Below are 15,336 nucleotides of genomic sequence, written 5' to 3' on the forward strand. Positions count from 1 at the left end.
GAGTATGTATGTACAGACAACATAGTACTTTTGCGTAATAAAGATTGTACAACCAATTAATTCTATTGTTTAACTTTGATTATTAATACATGGTTGTAATTGTAAATTGTGGAGTCAATATTAATTCTAGGAAATTGGGTTTGGTGTCATTGTAAAGAGCATACTTTTGCCTGTAAAAAAACCTGAAGAAATCAAAATCAATTTTTTTGCACCCTTAACCCCTATTTACTAGAGCACGTCACCTTTGATTTATTAGATTTGTTCGACTATGAATGGGGTTACACCATTTTCAGTGGATTATTATTTTGCAATTTTGTATTTTTAAAGTAACTCTAAAATATGTTTCAAATATGTTAAACATCACTGTCTAACCTAAACACAGAATAAATATTAGAATAAATCAGTGCAATTGTGTCAAGTAATTTCATTTCTGTTTCGATTTCCATTTGTCTCCAAGCAATCAAATGTCCGGTGACTTGTGGACGGGAGTGTACATGTCTCAGGCAACGCAAAGGTACTGACGATGTAGCATTTGATTGCGCGCCCGTTGCGACGACAGTTTCTTTTTCTTCGTTAACTGAATGTACGGATCGATCTTTACAACGATAAGATGTTCGATGACGCACATTTATTATACGTTGTCTGCTTATTACGATCAAGCGTGCCTTGGGGTACATAGTTTTTTCAAATCTTGATGCAAAATATATCGATTCTAGTTGAAATTATTCGAAAACTAAAATGCAAAAACTTCAACGAAATCATTTGTTTAACATTTATATCGTTTATTACGACACAAATCGGTCGTATTGGGAATTCATACCGTGCATTGAAGGGTTGCATGCGGATATACAGGGTGTTCATAAAAAGGTGGGACAATTTTAATGCAGGGTGGATTTGAACTCAAACAATTGATTCCCAGCTGATACACGGGCTCGATCGATGACCTAGTTAAATTTAAGAATGGAGTAAAATGAAATGAAAGAAACCAACTCGAGAAACAATTAACAAGCGCGCCTCTTAAGTAGATTAACCCGTTGCGTCAGACGCATTTCACGCGTATTTTGCTGGTATTCTGAACCAGTAATAACTCGAAGATGATGTATCGAACGCAATTTCGTCATTCTTGATTTTTGTTTTACAATTTCGTCTTGTATGTTAATTTGTCATGTAGAGCCACCCTGTGCAAATGTCACATTTGTATTAATGCCCTCTACAAATGGGTTCAAAGCGAATGACAAACAAATTCTGGAAATTTATATATAGGTTCATAGTGCTGAAAGGGTTAATATGTATTAAAAAAAGGAAATATATCAGTTTAATACAGGTTAAAATCAATTGATCACTTACCTTTTAGCAGTAGTCTATGGAAGGAACGAATAGGCACAAGATAACAATATACAAATGGACACAGTCCTAATAATTATTTACTGACATCTTTTTGCTGTATCTAGAATAATGCAACAATTTTATTTCTGACAACTTTATTGTAAAATACAAAATGGGGTGATGATGGAACAGTTGACAAAACATTGTAACTGTTACCAGTTGAAAATGTTCTTTCTATTGGAAGATATTTATCAGTTGTCTTGAATTGTCATGCACTATCACGTCGGGAACTACAACTTTCCCAATACTGGCGCAGTGTATACTCGATTTAAGTTTGAACAGCAACGGCAGGGATTAATATTCCGTCTGTCAGATCGGTACGTTGTTCGCCGATGGTAAGCTTGTTTCGGTGGAATGAAAAAAACACCAATTCCCGGACGAGTATCGTGACCCTTTTATGGCTCTCTTTTTTTTTTTTTTGTATTTCGATCGGAGAACGAAACCTTTTGAAAAACTGCGGGTGGCAACTTTTCTGCCGGCGGCTGTTCGTGTGTGTATATCGTGCTCTGTGTATGGTTTTGTGGCTCTTGGTTGTTAGATATTTCAGGGGAAATATTGATGACACGTGACAACACGTGTGGAATATTTTTACTCTTCAAAGTGGTCTGTTTGAATAAAAAAGAAAATTTGCATTCCCCTCTGTGTGGTTTCTTGAAATTCACGTTCTCGGATCGGAATACAAATTTGTATATCGTTAACAGACTCTGCGGAAGCGAAAGTAAAGAAACATTCAGAATTGAAGAATACACAGTTCAAATATTCTTTCATTCATTAGGTTTTATGTTTGATAACAAACTTCGTGCCACAAATTTATTTTTTATATTCTTTAAGTGTACATATATATTAAGTTTGTTGTTTTTTTTCATCAAAATTTTTTTACATCCTTTCGAGTTTCACCTATTTCGTTCGAACGCAATCATCAAACTGTTCAAGCAATTCTATTTGAATTGTTTCGCGTTGTGGTTCATTCGCACGTAACACAGCGAAATCAAGCATTAAATAGCCTTATAATTAGCCTGACAGTCTCCTGTCCATTACAATTAATCCTCCGAATAAACGAACGATAATAACAACCGAAATACCCGTTGCCCGGTCCAGAGAATCGAGGAGCGCTGTCTATCGGCCGGGCTGATCGATTGAAAGATGGCAGAACGAGACATGGAGAGATAACTAGCGAGCCATCTTGTCATCCTAATGTGCGATGACGCGTGAAAAAAATAAAACGCCACTGCGATCTCTCCCAGCGTGGAATGTAACAATGTAGAAAATACGTTTAAAAATGTATCTCCCCTACCAGTGCTCTCTGAAGCAAGAATTTCAAAGTTATAACAAAGGTACTCGAACGAACACCAGCCCGCAAAAGATCAATCTGAAATGGAGCGTTCGAGCTCGAAGTTAAGAAACTAAAGTATTATTTCAGACATCGTAGCTCGTGGAATCGGTGGAAAAACTTTTCCTCTCGCAACACCGCATCGAATTCTTAGATTTTTCACAGAGAATCGTGATTTTCACGCGTGTATACCTCCCTGGGACCATCTGTACTTAATTAATTCGCGAAATCATTGGTTGTGATACATGAACGGGCCACTGGTAACGGTGACGACCGTCTGAAATATTTCTCTGGGTTCGTTTTCCACGCCCTTTGACTCTCTTCGTCCTCGTTATCGTTATCAGACTCACCCGGGGTTCGAGCTGTTTCCCGCCACTGTCGTCGTCGTCGTCATCTTCTTTCTTCTGATCAAAGAAACGAGGCGTAGAATGCGAGAGGTCGTGTTACATCGAGTATTAAGGAAAACAAGCTCCGCCGAGAGAAGAAGGGGGTCCTTTGAACCTTGGAAATGAGAACGGCCCACTCGGTCGTGATAAAGCAGCGAAGAAAGAAGCAGCTTTCCTCGCGGGGCGTCGTTCACGCTTTGATTCACGGGACGCCCCGTGATCAAAGCGTGATCAACAACGATGAACAAGAAGAAATCGGAAAGAAAAGATACCACCGAGACAAGGGAGTACAATGTTTCGGACGGTCGACACCGTTTTTTGCAGTAAGACGCACCCCTTGAAGGATTGTTGGATCCCTGATGGTGGTTGCGGGTCACGTATGGGGGTTGTGATGACCATATGTGGGTGGTGTGATTTATTGACTAAGTATGTGTTTTATATGTTATTTTTCTAGTTTTTTTTTATCTGATCCAGATTGAATATCACAGGTTAACTCTCGGCACTGTTCAATAAATTGTTAACACCAAGAAACCTTAATTAAACACCAGAAAAGCTACGAGTATCAACGAAAAACAAAGTACAACTTTCGTAAATAAAGTTTTTTCGTATTTCTAAAGATAACAGAGGGATTCTTAGTTATATTACGAAATTATCGAACGTCTGAAATGAATATTTTCCCTGGGATCTTAAAGCTGGATGGACAGCATTTATTGAAATATAAAGTAATAAACATGGATCAAAATATATCATTTTTCTGGAACATCTTTTTTTTGTCCATACAGACCAGGTGTCCGTATATATTGTTTAGATATTGGAATAATTGCTGTAATCGATATTAACGATGCTGAATTCTCTGAAGAGATACTTTCTGAACATCACATAATAACTCGAGTAAGCATCTAACCAATACAATGATATCTTCCACTCTTGAGGAATCTTCTCAAGAATCTCAAGTACTCTACTATTATCTCCCAATTATCTGAATAGTGTACTTGTCTCTCCCTAAACCTCGAGCTAAATCACACCAGACAACTGTTGTCTCTCTCGAACAACCAGTCCGAAAAACACAATGTCTTCGAAATTACCGAAGCAAAAAAAAAAGAGGTTAATTATTATTGCAGACAACGCGAACAATCAGTCGGAAGAGGTGCAGACGCGTAAACATCGCCTGAGACGATGCGCATCGGCTTCGGCCAAAGTCATTAGCGAGGGAATCCGAGGCAAGCCAGGGGAGGGGGGAAGTTTGGCACTCGGATTCGAGAAGGCTCCGAAGGCCTCCAGCCTAATGAATAAATACAAATCCATTTCAGCTAAATAATACGAAGCGAGCTCGGTCTACTCGCGCGCTCCGTCTACTCGGGGAGTCCTCGGATTAGCCGACGCTGCAGCTTAAACAATCACATTTTCGAGGCCTCCAAACAAAGGCGGCCGCGCTTCCCGCCGTCCCTCGTTATTTCCCCTCCCACACCCTCTTTTCCGTTTAGACGACAGGCGGCGAGACAGCCAACACGGACAGGGGATTGGTCGATGGAGGGGAGGGGAGTTCGGGGCCGAGCTTCAACCGGAAAGAAGAATTAAGCACGAAAGCGCGTCCTATCCTCGGGATTTTGTAATTGAATTAATACCGGTGACAGGCATATCCCGTCCACGTGAAGATAGTTCCAGAGGGGTGGGAAAGGGAGTGGTTAAAAAAAAAGAAAATTGTCAGGCAGCTTTTTTCGAGACTCGAACGATGACGTTCGAGTGGCCAATTCTATCCTCAACAGAGGAGAGAGCTACTCCTGTTTCGCTAGTGAAGGCGCTTTCTTCGTTGTTTTGCATCTAATGCTCAGGTTTCTCTAGCCCCTTCCCCTCCCTAGCGTTAAAGAAGTGCACGGGTAACAGATAAAACCAGATAATGGAAAAACTAGCCGGGAACTGCATCTAATGCTCAGGTTTCTCTAGCCTCTTCCCTTCCCTAGCGTTAAAGAAGTGCACGGGTAACAGATAAAACCAGATAATGGAAAAACTAGCCGGGAGAGGATACGGTAGGGAGAAGTGGATGGAGGAAAAAAAAGTGGGTGAAACGGCAGAAGAAGATGGAAAGGGATAAGAGCAGCAGTAGCTAGTCGTGGAAGTTTTGCATCGAAAGGGGGTGGAGGGTGGATGCTCTGACTCGCCTTACCCCGGAAAAACGCGCCGCTTGAAAGCCAGCTTGAAAGTTTCCCTTAATCAAAGCGACGACGAGTCCTTATCGGGTGGATGGGAGGCTTGTTACTTCGTACGGAAATGGTAATTATTATATTTTTCTTGACCGTCGACCGGACAACTCGAGCCTGGTTTTATAAAAGGGAGATCCGGCCGTGTTCAGGAGTCGAGTTTCGTTCGAATTAAAAATCTGACCGGTCCGAGGTTAATTAAACTACTCGGGCGGCCTCTTTCACGGCTATCGTCGTTCTAATCTGGTTTAAAAGCTACTCGGAGTACGCGATCTGTTTGTAACTTGCGCCTGCGATTTCGTTAATTAAGCTCGTTCTTACGGTCCCGTTGCTCGCGTGACGAAGAGTTGTCGGATTGTCTTTATTTGCGTGTCCTGTGATGAGATCCCGTGATCCAGACCGAGTTGTAAATAAACACTGATTGATTCTGATAGAAAAGGTTTCGTTTGCGAGGTCGTTCTTATTTCGAACATAAATATCTGGCTGACACCAGCAGATTGACGCGTAATTCTGTATATCTTGTGTGGTGTAATTAAAACGACATCTGTAACGTTTGTCGCTGCAGATAGTGACGAACCTTAACAATTTTTTGTATAATGTTTCAAATACGTTATTGGTATTTGTTAATTTTTATTCTTTCGAAATCTTGGTCGTTCTTATTTAGAATATCAATAGTTGCCTAATAATAAGTTTTAGACATCATCAGATTGGGACGCAATTTCGTACAGTAACGGACAATAAAGTTTCCACTCTCCTGATTTTTTAATTTTTTTTATTTCTTGATGTGAATTTAAAACTGGGTTTTATACAGTTTTTAATTTTGTAGTGGAATATATATTGAACGGATACCAAAATTGAAGTTGACGTTAAAAAAATATTAAAAATGGAACAAATCGAAAAAGTAGTAACTATTTTGTCCGTTCTTGTATGTATATTTCGTGTGCTGTAATCAATATGGCGTCTATAATCTCTATCGTTGTAGACATTGAAGAACTTCGACAATTTTTGAAACAGTAACATAAATGACAGTAATCCTATGTTTCCAATATTCTACATATTAGTATTTTTATACTGTATATTCCTGCCAAATTTGAAACTTTGGTCGTTCATACCTAGAATATCAATATCTGGCTGTGAGTTGTCGATACTGATTGATTAGCGGGTAATTTCATATATTTAAACGCAATAATAATTTCATATATTTAATATATCATCAAAGTAGCGTCTATAACCTGTGCCGCTAGAGATATTGCAGAACCTTAACCACAGTTTATATAGTAACATAAACGGTAATAATATAGATATACATATTTCGAACACTCTATTAGTATTTTTGTACTTTGTATTCGTTTCAAATTTGACACTCCTCATTTCCGATAATTTAATAATATCTGACATTAATCCAATCCAAAGTGGATAAAGTAAAATTGCGAAACACTGATAATGAAAAGCGAATATACACTATCGTTCATAAATAATGAAACGTTTATGAAACGCTTGTACCAATCACTGTCACCCAAATATTAAACTAAAGAACTCGACGAATAGTTCAATTATGATCAACATTATTTTCTATGATCTTTTTATTATCTAGAACATATATTTTATTATGTTACTAGGTCAAATATTACAATTATAGTCTTTCCTTTACTAGCTTGTTTTCCCTTACGCTAGTAAGGAAGTCGTCGTTTCTACTCTTCCGAAAGTACTGCTCTTTCTATCGTATAAATTACAGTATTAATTGCATGCAGAATTTTCTTTACGTATAACTTCACATCGTTTATTTGTTATGTTAAGTAAAACAGCCTTGATCGGTAGCTGGCAGTAAATGGGTCTTTTACCCTATTACACGCGGAGGGCAGCTGACGCCTAACCGAAGAACGCCATTGTCCAGATGCCAGTGACGTAGCGCGTTTTGCTCGGATTTCGTGCTGATCAGCTTACTTCCGCGAAACTATGTCTTAACTCTCGGAATTTTTTTGCGAGTTCGTCGTCCTGCTCGCTTAAAACGAGATCACCGAGGTCGTCTCCTAAACGCGAAGGAGGGGGGAGGGCTTCTATTACCGACGCGATATTCTTCCCGCTGCAACGGCGAATTTTCGAGCCGGTACGGAAAGGGCTGCGTCAGGATTTCCGCTTCGACTTCTGCCTTCGACAATGATGCCACGACAAAACGCGTTTCCCGTCTCTGTGAAACGAAGATGCTTGGGCGGGGGGATTCCCACGGTATCCACGAGCCTCTCGGTTCTTCGGGTTACAGAAAGTCCGATACGTTTCAAAGAGGATCGCGTTTAAGGCTTCTGTGACGTCGGCTTTCTGCACGCGGAAAATCGAAACGACGGAACGTCCCACGTCGAGTTCTCCGTTCTTTGGGATTTTTCGTCCATCCCCGAGGATATTTTATATTTTCAATAGATTGCCTTGGGTATACTTCGCGAAGATACGACAGAACTCGGTTCTTCGACGATGAAGACGCTGGAAGTTTGTTCATGGAACTCTGTAGTGGAACTCTCGTCGTTGTATATCGAACGATGGCTTGATACCTCTTAACGACTGTGCGGCTCACACCGTTGCCACAGGTGTGTTCCATGATACTGGAACTAGGACGTTGAAACTTATCCTTTATATCGAATGAACTCTGTTTTTTTTTTCTGTTGTGGAACGTGGAAATTTCTATTAGGGGAAGGTTGCCGAATTTGGACCATCGCCTAGATTGGATCACTGTGTGTAATCAATTTACGCCGTATGACAGAGTGATTGCATTAAGTAGCTTAGTATACACGGTGTACCACGAAACGTTCGATCGAAAATTTTTTTCGCTAGTATAACATGATTCGAGGAGAATTTTAAGAGGATTGTACACAATTTTTTGTCAACCCTTTTTCCTAGAGCTTTCACAGTCATTATCAGTTTTGTTATAGATAATCCTATAGTTTTCCTACGCCCCTTTTTTAGCGGATACTAAGACGAATTCGGCAAGCATCGTAATAAATACATTTTCTTCTTCTAAACCAAAGAAACATTAAGAAATCATCATTTACCACCATTATTTTCATTTCTTTATGTGCGTCCTTCTGTTATTATTATAACTCTGTACTAAAGGGTATTATCCCGCTAATAAATAAATAAATAAATCTACCTTAATTAAGACGATGTTCAAAATGCGTCGATCAGCTAGTGGTTAAGAAACCACTGCTTACTTCTGTTTATGACGTCTGTACTGATGGTTAAGCATGCCAAAAATTTTCGTTCGAACAACTAGTAGTAGAATAATTCAAGCTGACCACTTTTCGTGGTCCACCCTGTATAAACAACACATATTGCCTATCACACAGCGCACATTGCTAACACATGACCAGTTACAGGAGCATAGTCCAACCTAAGTGATAGTCCAAATTCGACAATCTTCTCCTATATATCTTCTCTGTTCCCTAATCTGTAAAATATTAAAAGGTGAATCGCGATGGTATGCCAGCAAGAAGATTGTAAAGTTCGACAAAGCTGTATCGATGAAACTTGTTTCATATATATACGAGAGGCCGGGGTTCGATACTCTTGTCGGAACGCCGTGAGTTCCATGTGCAGAGAAGTTTTGTTATGAGGTATTTCCAATATTTTCAGGAAAAGTATGCTACCCTTTGTGCCGTGGTAGCCGTGTGTCGACGACAACGCTCGCGTTCCGCGATAGGCGAACGATTCTAGGTACATTCCGTATTCGGATCGGGGAACACGGGATCTTCTGTGCGCTACGAAAATTTTTTCATTACGCTATAATTGTGGCGTGTCAAAAGAAACCGAGTTAAAATAACCGGAACTGGGATTACAGGCTTCGCGAAAAAGAAAGAAATACGTATCACGACCGGAGCACATTTTTCGTGCAGAAACGAACCTGCAGCCGGAGTTCTAACGATGGAACGTGGCGTTCCCAACAGACGTTTCTCGTTACGATATACCGTCTCTCTATAGGATCGTGTTTCGGCCTCTGAATAGAATTATGAGTTATCCCCACCCTCGGCTCGCGAGAGTGACCCAAACGACCCTATTGTCACGCAATGAGTCTGTACAAGACACTAACTCGCGAAAGTAACTCCCTGAACTAACCTATGAATTATACTCTCGCGAGCCGAACCAACGTCTGTTGTCGAATGATATCTGCCAAAACTGGTTTGAGTATTTATTACAAAGTTTGACTAGGGAGTAAGTTTTAGATCGATGCATATTATCAACTTCGATTTATGGAACAATGTGTCAGTTTTCGTCAGTTGTTGCAGTGATGATTAGGGACAATGGTCCTTACACACTTCTGTCTTCCTTTGCTCGTTACATTTATGCATCGATGGTATAGGATCTAGGAGAATAGAGTAAAAGAAGTAGCAAGTATAAGAGAATCAACGGTAGTAGATTGGTTGAGGTGTTGGTGGAGCTTCCGCTAGATGTCTCCCAACCGGACCTCTCTATGTGCTCACAGACAGTCCGGAGTCATGAACCTGTACAGAGGTTTCTTCGTATTTCTTAAGTATCCAAGAATCACAACCATATTTCTTCCTCTGGTCATAACACTTTCGTTACAGGTACACAACTATAAACAGTAATCTAGATTACATACCGTAAGAACACATAACCTCTCTATATAATCACACACAGTCCGAAGTAGTGAACTTTGACAGCGATCTTTCCGTATTTTTCAAATACCCACTGATCTGAACCACATTTTATTTCTCTATTCGTAACAATTTTGTTACAATTTACTACTATGAACAATAATTTAGATTCAATACTGCAACTATGCCAGACCTCTGTATATGCTCACAGATATTCCAGAGTCATGAACCTATACAGAGGTCCCTCCATATTTCTCAAGTACCCAAGAAGCTGGACCACATTTTTTTCTCCGATCACAACACTTTCCTTACAGTACACTATCATAAACAATGATCTCGATTAAACACCGCAAGAATAAGATGTCCTCGCGAATGATCTCGACTCCTAAAATTCCCAGTACTCGCGTATCCACAGAGCCGAGGTGTCGCAAAAGTTCTCCAACGGAATAAAACCACGGTACTCTTTTTTTCCCATGCGATAGTACCCGGTGACATTTATAGTGGAAGGTGGCAGCCCCCGGGGTTCATAATATCCCCCGTTCCCGAGGTGTGTGTTCAATATTCACCAGGAAGCCGCGTTAGGACTCCTATGACGGCGTTTCGGCGCGCAAGCCTCGGCCCCGAAGATCTGTCAACAGAACTCGTTTCTCACGGAAAATGAACTCTGACGTTTATGGTAGAACACGGAGTTCCACCAGCTATCCTCCGAACCCCGAGTTTCGCGACGGTGTGTTGTGCCGTTGTTGGCTGGCTGGCTTCGCACGGGTGTCTCGGGGAATTTTCTACGTTTCCAAGGAACCGCGCTGGGATTTCCGTGACGTCTGGGGCGAGGAGGCAGCGTTAAGGAGACAACAACAAAACTCGTTTCGAATCCACGGAAACGAAACCCAGTGACGCGTGTTCCTCCGTGGAACGAGCCTCGTCGTCGCCTCCAATGAGATTCCGTGGAATTGCAACGGATACGTGCAATTGCGTTTGTTTACCGGCTCTCCGCCGGGGTGGGGTGGAAAGGGGATGAGGAGAACGACGAGGTCTTCGATCGAAACCGTCGCGTTAGTAACCCCTTTGGCCGACGTCAACGTACCATTCGAACATATCGCGCCCGGAAAAAATAGATTCAACCCCGGAGACTACTCCCGGAATCCCAATGGCGCCTGGATGTCTCCATTAAAAGTGGTATCTGGGTCTGGTCGCGATTTTCTTTGTTATTTCTGTGACGGATTCTGCTGGATTTCTGGGGGTTTAGGTTAGATGTCCAAACTACAGTCATTCCTCGATGAATGCGACACGAGCATTGGCGTTATTCGCACCACTGGGGAAGTCCCCCCTGTGGAACCAATTAAGACAGAGTAAACGGAAGCTAAGCAGAGGCTCGGTTTCGGACAAGAAACAAATTTATGAGCGGCTGAAAGACTTTTCGCCTTGCCACGAAAGCTCTGAAGTGGAACCGAGTATGACGCACTTATTGAGACATTACTGCACTGTTACCTTAACCCTTGTGTAGGCACAATTCTTTTTACGTTAGGGTTTTACTTAGTAAAATAAATAAAGTGGGAATCTAATTGGCAGTATTTGGAACATTTACATTTAGTAGAGGGTAGCAAAAGGAGAAGCTTTGTGTATTTTTTGATTAAATTTTCGCCCGGGTGAATGATGAAATATTGTAAAATTTGATTAGGCAAACAGTACGTAATAAATATTATATTTGAAGTAGTTAACGAGTCTTGCACTGTAATCGTGACGTCAATCGGTCGATCCCAAAGGAATAGACTGTAGAAAGGCAACGTTGTTCCTTTAAATTTCGAGAAACTCATAGGAAATGTATGAAGAGAAATCGATTTTCGTGTTGCCAAGATTCCAATTAAGATGTAACTTGGAAGGAAACAGTCGGATCACCCTGAAATCCGAGAAAGAAACGGAACCTCATGTTCTTAGAAGATTCGATTGCCGGAGCCACGGCAGGACTTCCGCGGCAATTATCATTTTCCCGAAGCCAGTGAACAACGAACGAGACCGGAAGAATCCCTGACGTGGCCACTTCGAAATTGTGGAAAATTTTCCCGCGAAACGTCGAGGTTAGCAACGACACCGTTACGCTGAAAGGCAATTTCGAGTTTCGGCCGGGTAACGCACTAGTTCGCCAAATCGTCGATCGATTTAGAAATAATTCGAAACGAAGAATTTTTCTTACCACTAGACTGCAGATTCTATATCGTAAATATAAACATGCAAAACGCAACACAGTAAAATTTTTTTGGAAAAGTCAGTGATAAATAAGTTAGGTCTATAGTGAAGCAAAACTTATTTTATTTTATATTACTTCACTTTCGGACATAACGAAATCTGTAATAAATAATCCGTCGTATTTTTAATTCAGTAAATTGCCCTATAAAATTTCAATCAAAATCCGCAGTCTACTTACCCCTTTTACATTCACGTTTAAATTCATATTACATAATAATAACGATACTTTCGGGAAACGTAATGAATTACTTCATTTATAAATCATACTTCGGGTATTTAAAACGATGTCCATTATTGCCATTATTGAACGTCATACATTAATATTTAATGTATGCAGATATAATGTCCCTTTTCCATCGGAAATATTTCCAGTGTCGAATCACCACTACTAGCATCAATTACATAAACCAGTTTATCTCATTGTACACAATTTTCCGTACTGTTCTCGGAAAAATACACCGTCTCCTCCATAAAACAAAATAAAACCACAATAATCACAGTATCAACTTAAATATCACAGCTATTATATCTGCTTACACCTACCATAATAACGAGGCCCCGTATTTTGAAATATATTTCACCAAAACACGAGCCAGAATACCATAGCCTAAAGTTACATAATAAAACTTCCCATTCATTGGATCGCTGTAACTTTCCTTTCGAAATTATGCATCTCAGCGGAGGGAATATAAAAAGGATTAAAATAAAGCAGCACGAGCAAAACCGAGGGTGGGTTCAGGCCGGCGGCGGCAACGTCGTGAAAAAGGAAGTCGAAGATAGGGAAGAAGGGTGTACGCTGCGTGAAAGTTTCGCGTGACACACCGCAACTTGGTGCTATCGTTTCGTCCGCATACACACACAGAGACAAGGTCTGGGGGATCCGGAGGGTCGTGGCGTCGGCCAGGGGTTGTTTGGGATCTATCGGTAGGCCAGATTTCGCCCACTTATGCACGCGAGCCTGGTTGTATCGGTTCACGTTGAAACGTACTGGAATATTCGTGCTGGCCTGATAAACACGTGTAATGGAAGAAACCTACCTGGTCTATGGAAAAGCTTGAGGGTGGATGGAGGGCGATATAGTCGTGACCTCTTCGCGCGTAAGATGATTCCGCGGAAATAATTTTCACTTTACAACCGAACGGTTCCTTGGAACTTGCTGAGAAACGCTGCTGTGCCCGATGGAAGTTACCTGTTACGTAAGTCGACGGGGCGAATAAAGGTGTCAATTGAATCTCTCGAACCTTGCTTCGTTGAATGGATATCGAACGTGGGGGAGTACAATAGAGGGGGGTTGGAGAGGCATACAAGGTTCACGCACGTGGATTTGTAGCGTGTTTGAGAGATGGAGGTAGTTACTTGAAAAGGGGAGGTTTGAATGCACGAGACACGAGGGGAAGGGACCGGTTTCTTGGAGTATTTGAATAGATGTAAACGTTTGATGGTAAGAATTAATACTGCTATCTTTTGAAAGTTATGTAAATTGATTTTTCTTTGGTTCAAGTATCGATTTGTGTGATAATATTAATATATTGGATTGTTTGGAAGATTTGTTGCGTTTCGAGTACAGTGTCTTTGTTGCGTTTTTACTGGACGAAGGAAAAATTGTTTGAGCTGGCGAACAGGTACTACTTTCCAGGTGTGGATTGAATGTGTTTGTTGTGTAAGTTATTCCTTCTTTGTTTTTGTTTCTTGTAAGAAATACAGGCAAAAGTCATTGCGTTCTACCAAACTTGTAGAAAAATTACATTACTTCGGTTAGAACATGCTGTAGTATTTACATAATTAATTAAACTTTGCTTCATCAGATGATTATTGCTTTAGATCGCTAGGATATTCTGTATCGAGAAAAAACTTGGAAAACGGAGTCTATCCGGAAGTACCATAGGTTGAAGAGATTTATTTGTCAAAACAATCGAAGTTGTCTATAACTGCTAGAATGAAATTAGTCGAAAAATCGGAAGGAAATTGTAAAAGAAAGTAGTAAATAATAATATTATAAAAATTCAAAAACATGGATTATAACACTGCTTTCCAAACAGCCCAATACATTCGTAGACGAAATGCAAAATTCTCAAGCCATCGTTTTATAGCATATTTCATTGTATTTTATTCATCTTTGTCTTTCATCTTCCTAATAAACAAATTTTCTGGATCATTGCAAATGGGAGGATTAGACTGAACCGAAAGGTCGACGAACTGTCCAGAAGAGACGTTTGAAAAAGTTCTCTTTAAGGGTGATCCGTATAACTTTCCGTGACATTATAACTTCTCCGGGACGAAGGCCACAGGTTTCACATTCACGGGAAATTTATCGGGGAAGTCCGAAGCTTGAAAAATTTTCCGGCGCGGCACACTTCTTGCAAACGAGCAATATGAATATACCGCGTCCGGATTAAAGTAGACGGCCAAGGGGTGGGTGAGGATGGAGTGTATTCGTTCGAACCTGACTGAGAGTATCCGTCGTACGAGTAATTCGAAAGCCATTACGTGTTATTTAATGACTTCGGAGGGCCATTGTCGCGGATCACGAAGGTTCGTTCATTTCCACCCGCGTAAATGACGGCAGCCTCCCCTCCATATACCCCCGGAATAAAAATCCGGTAGATCCGAATCAGGAGACCGAGGAGACTGCATTAAGGAGTCTCCTCGCCCTATCCATCACTCCCCTGCGGGACATTATTGAAAAATGTGCAATTTGCTCGAAATAAGTATGACGAAGCGACGTCATCCGCGAGTCACATACGCTTCTCCTGCGGGCGGCGACAATTTTTCCATCAGAACCGGGGGATTATTATAGAAAAAGAATATTCCGTGACGGGGTAATAAACTTCACCCGAAAAGAATATTCCGGAACACGGTTTATATTTCACCCAACAACCGCACGAGTTACGGCCATCTTGACGGTCACAGCGGAGGGAATATCCTTACGACTTTTTCAAAATTGTTTATTCAGTGTAAAATATGTTAAACTTCAATTTAAATGAAAATACAAATATTTTATTCAATTTCGTTCCTTGCATGTATATATACATACGTTTATCTGACAGTGAAGGAGATGGGTTCGTTTGCATCGATATTGTCAGATACTGACTTCAAAGATTTTAGGTGTAGTACCTATTTGAAGATCAATAGATGTCTATAGACCAATCCTGTAACGTATAATAGGGTGGATGCACTGGTGACTGAACAAG

The sequence above is a fragment of the Dufourea novaeangliae genome, unplaced genomic scaffold, assembly GCF_001272555.1.
Source record: "Dufourea novaeangliae isolate 0120121106 unplaced genomic scaffold, ASM127255v1 scaffold101, whole genome shotgun sequence".
NCBI classification, from domain to species: domain Eukaryota; kingdom Metazoa; phylum Arthropoda; class Insecta; order Hymenoptera; family Halictidae; genus Dufourea; species Dufourea novaeangliae.